Raw genomic sequence first — 10097 nt, forward strand, 5'->3', positions numbered from 1 at the left:
TGCTGATTTCCTCCGCATCTAAAGTTGGGGTGATCTTTCCATCCCGGATTATAAGTGTTGGAGTACGGGTTCCTCTGTTGTCGGTTGGTGTCATTCACGTAATTTAGAGACTCCGTTTCTTCTAAGCACCGGTCGGGACCTTGGACTGCATGGACTTGTTGAGTCTGCAAAGCTGCTACTTGCTTGGATAGCTTTTCTAACTGGGCGGTGATTGCGGTGACCCCGTCTAACTCTAAAATTCCTCCCGTCTTATTGGCTCCGCTATTTGACCGGTCCGATGCCCGCATGTATTTATTCCTAGCGATTCGCTCCAAAAGTTCGTATGCTTCGTCATAGGTCAAGCTCATGAACATACCGCCAGCTGCTGAATCGAGCACCGTTCTCGAATTGTCTTGTAGCCCATCGTAAAATATTTGAAGTTGCCGCCACTCTTGAAGACCATGATTGGGGCATCTCCGAATTAATTGTTTGAACCGCTCCCACGTCTCGAATAATGCTTCACCGGCTTCTTGTATGAAGTTTTGAATTTCTCTCCGGATTCTCTCAGTTTTTGTTGGGGAGTTGTATGTGTTCATGAAAAGTTGTGCTAGCTGGGCCCAAGACGAGATGGATTGCGGTGCGCGAGTTTGTAACCATTCTCGGGCTGCTCCTTGTAGGGAGTGCTTGAAGAGGCGGAGCTGCAGTGCTTCCGGCGACACTCCGTTCATCTTATGCGAATCACACGTTTCGAGGAAGTTGACCAAGTGGAGATGCGGATCTTCATGAGCTAATCCGCTGAATAACCCATTGTTTTGGAGCATAGTAAGTAGTCCCGCTCGAATTTCGAAATTGTTGGCTTCAATGGGGGGCTGCTGGATGCTTGATTGAAACCCATTGAGTGTTGGAACGGTGTACTCATGCAATGCTCGTTGACGAGGTGGTGGATTAATTAGCTGACGTTGCTCTTGCTCGTTGACGATCTCTCCTGCCGCATTCGGTAAGCGCCCTTGGTCATCTCCCCTACGATTATTCTCTTCTTCCATTCGCATAAAAAGTACCTAAACAAAAATAATAAAAATGAAATAAGCAAATAAAATTATAAAATAAAATAAATAAAACGGCTGAAGTAAGAAAAATTGCTTAAATTTGATATTAGAATAAATAGATAATATAGTCGTATTCCCCGGCAACGGCGCCAAAAACTTGTTGGGTGCTAAATACCTAACACGCAAGTGCACGTATCGCAAACAAGTAGTAAAAGTGGACTCGTGAGAGTCGGATGTCGATCCCACAGGGAATACTCAAATTATCTAATCCTAAGTACCAAATTCTAACAATTATGATTTTTATCCAGCCTACGCAAGGTTGTCAAATTTAATCAACTAAATAAAATAAACTAATTATGAAAGCAAATAAACAAGAGAAAATATCAATAAAACGGACCTAGGATTTTATTTTCCCCCTATGCAAGAATTGCTCACCCAAAATCCCTCAATTATGAAATATATGATTCATGATTATTAACCCGAGACACTAATTTACTCATAACCCGCTGTCGCGTGTATTATGAGTCTATTATTCATAACGGTTCACTATATGTCTATGCAAACAAATTATGAATAAAGCATTAACTAACAAGTCTCGTAAATGGCTACCTAAGGTGATATCTGTATGTCTACGACACCACATGCAATTGACACACTCATCCGGTGAAAACTACTCGAAGGCTCTTCTACTTACCGTCTAATTATCAAAATAGCTCTGTCGAGTCAATCCCAATAATCACAGATAAAGCACATAAATTGATCAAGTTCATGCACTAACAATCATATCAAGTAGAAGAAATAATCATAAAATCATAATTGCATAATCTCAAGAAAACGGGTTCACCATCCCCACATAGGGTTCCAACAAAATCCTAGATTAAAAATTTAGCTACGCATGTTCTCTACGAAAAACATAATAAAAACATAAAAAGAATAGATTAAGAAAATATAGATAAAAGAAGAATTGTGATGAAGAGTTGTCAATTCTCCGTCTTCGATTCTTCGTTCTCTCGCTCCTCTCGCTCCAAGGTTGTGTCAAAAGTCCCCGATTCGTGCTTGGTTTGGTCTTAAATAGATGCCCCAACTTGGTAGATGATTTTAGGTTTCCTTGTGTGATTAAAAGTCCAAAATTGTGTCCAGCGTGTGTTGGCGCGGCCGCGCGAAAATCAGTGCAATTCTCGCACGGCCGCGCGAGAATCGTCGAACCTTCTGCCCAAATTCAGCATTTGGCACGGCCGTGCCAAAAATAGGCTAATTTTGGCACGGCCGTGCGGGCCTATTTTCAGCCAATTTCAGCATATTTTTGATTATTTCACTTTTGGCCCATATTTTCTCCAAATTTGCAGTTTTGACCCCAACTTTTCCAATTCTTCAATTTATACATAAAATACAATAAATCATCTTTTTAAGCACCAATTATCGTTAATTCACACAAAAAATCTCAAATAAACAGATACGATAAAGTGTAAAAATATACACTTAACAGTATATGTTCATGCAAATTAAACCAAACATCAGCCTAAGACTATGAAATGCTAATTAATTAATTAATTAATACTCTATAATTGTAAACACTTTCTCTTCTTCTTCCTCTCAAAATATAGGACACCTATTTTCACATACTTATTTTTGACACTAATTCTATATAGTGACAATATTAAAAAAAGAAAAAAGAAAAAACGATTTAGTGGCAACAGCAACGAACTAGCTATTGGTGACAGCATACTTAAATTTAATTATTCAGTGACTAACTTCTGACGTAGTCACCATTGAGAAGAGACTATCCGTATAAGGAACTCGATTCGATCCAGGGCGAACTATAATCTTATTTCCGACGAAACAAAGTGGCTTAAACTCCCAGATTGGCATATCGTTAGATTTGACAGACTTTGGCAAATCTGTCTGTATATTCACAATGAGTGGTACGTAGTAAATTATTTTTTTTCAAAAAATGGAAAAAAAAACGAAAGCTATCGTATTTACCACCATTTTTCAATTCAAAATTCTCGTCGTCTTAATTTCTAGGGGCATTTTGTTAAAACATTCCTGAGCGCTCATTGTCTTTCAAATCAGTACATACCAACTTTTGCAGTTTGCTAAAATATTACTATAGGAAAGATCAAAATCAAAATCAAAACATATCCCGAGTCTTCAAAAAGGCTATTATTAATCCACATGTTACGATCGACCGGATTAAGCAACATAAATCAACAAGCAAAACGAACATGAATAACAAGTAACAAAATTACAACCAAAACATTACGTATCCCCTCATCGTAAAAACTTCAGCTTTCCCTTCGTCTTGGGTCTCGGAGTCTCAGTGTGGAAGAAAATGCTATCTACATACGGAATCGGAACCGAAACCGACACACAGCCGAACATCTCCGCAGTGTCCTCTTCAAAATCTTCAAGCCTCTTCTCACAAGGGTCGTAAACTAGTAATATACGAAGATCTCTATTCCGAACCACAATCTTATTTCCGACGAAACATAGCGGATGAAACTCCCAAATCGACATCTCCACATTCTCAACCGTCATCAACTTGTTCCAAGATTTACCGTCGATGCCCTTTTCCTTTGTCCAAATATGAACAGTGGACTCGTCGTCTATACTGCTGTAGTACATGCACAAGCGCCCCCTCAGTTCAACCACGTAAAACCGTCTGTTGTCGTTGACGACGTCTTCCGGCTTTTGCAAAAACTCGAACTTGTCGTCTCTCGGATCATAATACACTATCCGTATGGAATTCCGGCACCTCAAAACCCAATAAGTAGCCCCATCGACGTTGACTCCCCCGATATTATAACCGGCGCACATGCTTAAACCAGTGTGTTCGATTTCGTATTCCTTTCTGCAACGATCCATGATTTGTTCCTACAAGTATAAACCGAGTAGTAGTCTTTATCAACAATAACAACCTTGAAATCGCGTCGGTGGTCGGATCGCGACAAAACCCTTAAATTGAAAAAAAAAAAATTTGGGTCAAAATTGAATAATAATTTTGGGGTCAAATTGAGGTTAAATAAAGTTAAGGATGAAATTGAAGCATATTAAAGTATGAGGGGTTGTTTTAGTCCTTTACAAAAATCTGGACCATGTGTGGACTTATTAGTAAATGAGTTTTTTGCCTGAATCTCTTAATGAATAAGTACCCACTGATGGGCTTATTTTTAAAGACCCCATATTTGTTATTTTGTGATAGTTTCATTTCCTAGTGGGACGATCTCAAACCTCAATGAGAGAAATTCTAGATAGAGCAAAATTGTTATTTCTTTTAGGGAAAATTGCATGTCACCCCCTATAAAATTTTTTTTTGCACTTTACCCCCTAAAAAAAAAAAAGTAAATGTCCCCCTTCAAAATGTTATACTTGTTGTACATTGCCTTTATAGCAAAATTTCAATGGATTATTAACTGGAATTGAGTTTTTTTCTTTTGCACGCTACCCCTTTAAATGTTATTTTTGTTGCACGCTGCCCCTTAAAAACACTAATTTTCTACAGATTGTCTCTTTAAAATGTTATTTTTATTGCACAATGACACACAAAATTGACATTTGGGGCAAACTGCAACCAAATCAATATTTCAAGGGGAGTTATCTCTTTTCTGAATTTTTAGGGGGGAAAGTGCCATAATAGGAAATTTATAGGGGGTGAAGTGCAATTTGTACTTTCTCTTATAACTTTTGGCATCTTGTACTGGACCGGCCGGTTGAACCAGTTAAACCGCGATTTGTTGCATTGCTCGGTCTGGTTTGGCTGGTTGAACCGTAAAATTGGAATGCGGCTGAAAGACGGGTTTTTATTTCTTCCTCAAAGTTATGTCATGGTTTTTTAAAATAAACAAACAAAATGATTAAAACAATGTCCCCAGAAAAGGCTCGGATTATGTAGTTTCGTTATGATCATCACTCACTATTGAATTTGTAACGACGAGGCATCGAAGTCAATATTATGTAAATAATTATGGAAGTATAATAAAGTGCAATTTTTTTTTTTAATTTGCCTAGCTTTTAGATAGTTTTATTTTTATTTACTAGTTCTTCACCCGTGCGTTGCACGGATATCAGTTTCAAAATGAGAAAAATAATAACATTTAAACGATTATCTCTTTATAACAACATCAATTCAAGTAAAACAAAATGGAAATATAATTCAAAAAAATTATCTCTTAATTCAGAGTTGTAACATATGAAATTCAATTAAATATTACAAAGAAAAATATGCGAATGGCGCAAAGCACAATATGGAGATTAAGTGAAATAATTTAAAACATATGGTATAATTCTATTTCATGGAATGCAACCTACTACACTATGTGAATCCTCTGGAAAATAACTAACTTAACAACAAACACAGTAGCATAGAGGTAACACAATAGATATTCAAATAACCTGCAAGTTTATCACTAACAACATTCAATTAGTGATGCACATTAATCAAACAAAAACACAACTTATAAATAATTGCAAAAGAGATAAGATGTATACGCCAATAACAATAATAATACCAATATTGATACTAATACTAATAATACTAATACTAATACTAATACTAATACTAATACTAATACTAATACTAATACTAATACTAATACTAATACTAATACTAATACTAATACTAATACTAATACTAATACTAATACTAATACTAATATTAATACTAATAATAATACTAATATTGATAGTAATAATAATAGTAATTGATACTAATACTGATACTAATACTAGTATTAATACTAATACTAATACTAATACTAATACTAATACTAATACTAATACTAATAATAATACTAATATTGATAGTAATAATAATAGTAATACTGATATTAATATTGATACTAATACTAATACTGATACTCGTACTAATATAGATACTCATACTGATACTAATTCTAATCCTAATACTAATCTTAATACTAATACTAACTAGTAACTCACCCGTGCGATGCACGTGATTAATTCTAAGTTCCATTTTTTAGTGACTAAAACACGTCCATAATGTAAATCAAACACATTTATGAATGAAAAGAGGATGCTAATGCGATGCATGGGGTAATATAAAAAAAACGTATTTTTAGATAAAATAATCGAACGAAAACTTTGAATATTTGATATATAATACAGTATAATCTAAAAAAAATTAAAAACCATATCAATTCCATTTGATTTAAGTACCGAGATACACAAAATAAATAATAAAAGAAAATATAAAGTACTAAAATTGTGATATAAAAAATAAGATACATTATGTGACATGAATGGTACAACTATCTCGTCCAATACACTCGGATCCTTAACAGGAAACTTAATTATCGAAGTAGCGTTTTACACCACATGCATTGACATCTTCTATAACTCATCTACTACCTTGCGAGTAAAGTGCACATTTTAAATTGTTCAAATGCAATTAGTGATACACCTTACAGAAACACAAATCACCTAAAATATTAAGAAATTAAAAAAAAAATTATACTACATTACCTAGATTTAATAAAAAAAAAACTTCATTGGAGTCGACATTATATTTAACATAAAGTGCAAATAAACTTAACACGGCAAAAATAATTATACATATAAATAAAACTAACAATAAATGTGTATTTGAATCACAACATACAATTTTTATGATGTACATTCATATTCCGTGAATAACATCCTTGTAGACAACATTGCAAGTAATATTGGTCGTCAATTTAGGCTTAATGAATGTCTTTATGACACCACTAATACTAATACTAATACTAATACTAATATTAATGTTAATGTTAATGTTAATGTTAATACTCATACTCATACTCATACTCGTACTCATACTCATACTCATACTCATACTCATACTCATACTAATACTAATACTAATACTAATACTAATACTAATACTAATACTAATACTAATACTAATACTAATACTAATGTTAATGCTAATGCTAATACTGATACTCATACTCGTACTCATACTCATACTCATACTCATACTCATACTCATGCTCATACTCATACTAATACTATACTAATACTAATACTAATACTAATATTAATACTAATACTAATACTAAAACTAAAACTAATACAAATATTCATACTAATACTAATACAAATACAAACAGTAACACTAATACTAACACTAATACTAAAACTAACACTAATGTTAATACTAATACTAATGTTAATTCTAATACAAATAAATATTGATTATAATACTAATACTAATATTAAAACTAATATTATTAACAATACTAATACTAATATTAATAATAATATTATTACTAATAATAATACTAATACTAATAGTAATACTAATACCAATACCAATACTAATGCTAATGTGAATGTTAATGCTAATATCAATACAAATACAAATACTAATGCTAATGTTAATGCTTTTTTACTAATACTAATACTAATATTAATACTAATGGTAATGCTAATACTAATACTAATACTAATACTAATACTAATACTAATACTAATACTAATACTAATATTAACACTAATACTAATACTAATACTAATACTAATACTAATACTAATACTAATACTAATACTAATACTAATACTAATACTAATACTAATACTAATACTAATACTAATACTAATACTAATACTAATACTAATACTAATACTACTAATACTAATACTAATACTAATACTAATACTAATACTAATACTAATACTAATACTAATACTAATACTAATACTAATACTAATACTAATACTAATACTAATACTAATACTAATACTAATACTAATACTAATACTAATACTAATACTAATTCTAATACTAATCCTAATATTGATCCTAATACTAATACTAATACTAATACTAATACTAATATTAATACTAATACTAATACTAATACTAATACTAATACTAATACTAATACTAATACTAATACTATTACTATTACTAATACTATTACTAACATTATTACTTACTATTACTATTACTCAAACTATTACTAATATTAATTTTAATTATGACCATAATATTGATCGTAGTACTAATTCTATTCATAATCATAATCTATTCGTAATAATAATACTAACATTAATACTAATACTGATACTAATATTAATCATAATCATTCTTCTAATCTAAATCTTAATCTTAATATTAATCATAGTCTTGATACTAATTCTAACCATATCTTAATACTAATAGTAAGACTAATACTAATACGTTAATGCTAATGATATTATTAATTCTAATACTAATACGAATACTAATACTAATACTAATGTGCTAATACAAATACCAATAGTAATAGTAATAGTAATGGTGTAGTCTATTATAAATAAATTATGTATTTAAACAAAAAGTATAAAAAATCTAATTGATTTCATTTAAATATCGCAAAACCTACCTAATAATCATCGAATATATATATCAATCATTGCCAAATCATTAAACTCAATATATATCCGTAGGGATTAATTCCACTTTCCACCCCTTAAATGTAGTATTTTGACACCTTACACCATTGAAAAAGTTTAATAGCACTTTGTACAATCGTAATACAATAAATCATTAACAATGCCACCACAAATTAATTTTTAGTTGAACTTTTATATAGATGCAAATTGTCAAATCAATATTTTTAGTTCTTTCAAAACTAATCGAGGTTTTTTCTAAGAACCAATCTATTCAAAAGTCAAATGAACATATTTTTAAATTAGGGATTCTCATATAAAATAGTAAGTATCACTACATAGAAAATTAAAAAGGAGTTACTATGTAATGCGATTCTTCTTATTGAATAAAAATATATATTTAGGAGTCAAATGGTAGTTAAGAGATTTGATTACTCATGTAATAACTCGATTGGAGTTGCTCTAATAAATACATGAATTAAAAGAGTAATCAAATGCATTTATATATATATATACTCACACATACATATGAATAAACTTTCAAGTTTTTTTCATAAATAAAATTCTTCACATTGTTTTCTTGTACATTGCTTTTGTAGAGTCACTGCAAGGTAGTTGAGATGTTCTACCACGGGAGAAAAAAAATAACACTAAATATATATATATATATATATATATATATATATATATATATATATATATATATATATATATATATATATATATATATATATTAGAAACAAATTTAATAAACTTGTTATAGACAAATATATGAACACGTATTTCAAAGATAATAATTTAATTATTACATCGGCTCCTCGAATAACAACATCATTCTTGCAGAAGGATGCCATTTATGCCACCGGCGGAAGAAAGATGATTGTACTTTAGTTTCTCTTCCTTTAAATAAAAATAAACAAAAAGTAGAAAAATATATCCATGAGTTAAATGAGTGATGTGAGATATATACAAACATAAATTAATTTCTAATAATTAATTAACTTTATTAAAAACAATAAAATCAACATAACTATGAAAAAAATATCAAACGAACACATAATAGTATACAATCAATGTAAATACGAATAAATAATAACATATGAATATTATATACTAAAGAATTTCAAAATATACAAAAATATACAACAAAATTACGTGAATCGAATAAACTAAATCCGACATTACACCTATAATTTACAAAAAGTAATTTACGAATTCACAAAAAAAAAATAAGAGAGAGAGAGAGAGAGAGAGAGAGAGAGAGAGAGAGAGAGAGAGAGAGAGAGAGAGAGAGAGAGAGAGAGAGAGAGAGAGAGAGAGAGAGAGAGAGAGAGAGAGAGAGAGAGAGAGAGAGAGAGAGAGAGAGATGTATGAGTGAAATTGTGTAGTTGATGAATGAGATAGAATGGGGTAGACTTAGTGATATTTATACTTATTTTTTGATACATATAAAAGTAAATAATCTATTAATAAGGAAATAAATATTAATTGTAAAAAAATAAGTATGCAATTACCTAAATATTCTGATTTGATTAGGTGAAGAAATCTTTTAATTATTGATAGAATTAATTGCACATTTAATGGAAAGTTTTTGAATTCAAATAAAAATTGATTAGTTAAATGCATATTTACCAAATATTGCATAACAAAAATCTGGATTTTTAAATAAAAGCAAACAAATCAGATTAAATATAGAAAGCC

General features: G+C 30.6%; 1 non-coding gene across 1 annotated transcript; it reads left to right on the forward strand.

Annotated features, from left to right (window-relative positions):
• The first annotated feature begins 435 nt into the window (after positions 1 to 435).
• LOC148766518 (small nucleolar RNA R71) lies at positions 436 to 542 on the forward strand. Its single transcript, XR_016035155.1, has one exon. It is a non-coding gene; the product is annotated as a small nucleolar RNA R71 (small nucleolar RNA).
• Positions 543 to 10097: the final 9555 nt, after the last annotated feature.

This window comes from Erythranthe guttata, chromosome 12, assembly GCF_056151865.1.
Source record: "Erythranthe guttata isolate IM_541 chromosome 12, IM_541, whole genome shotgun sequence".
NCBI lineage: Eukaryota > Viridiplantae > Streptophyta > Magnoliopsida > Lamiales > Phrymaceae > Erythranthe > Erythranthe guttata.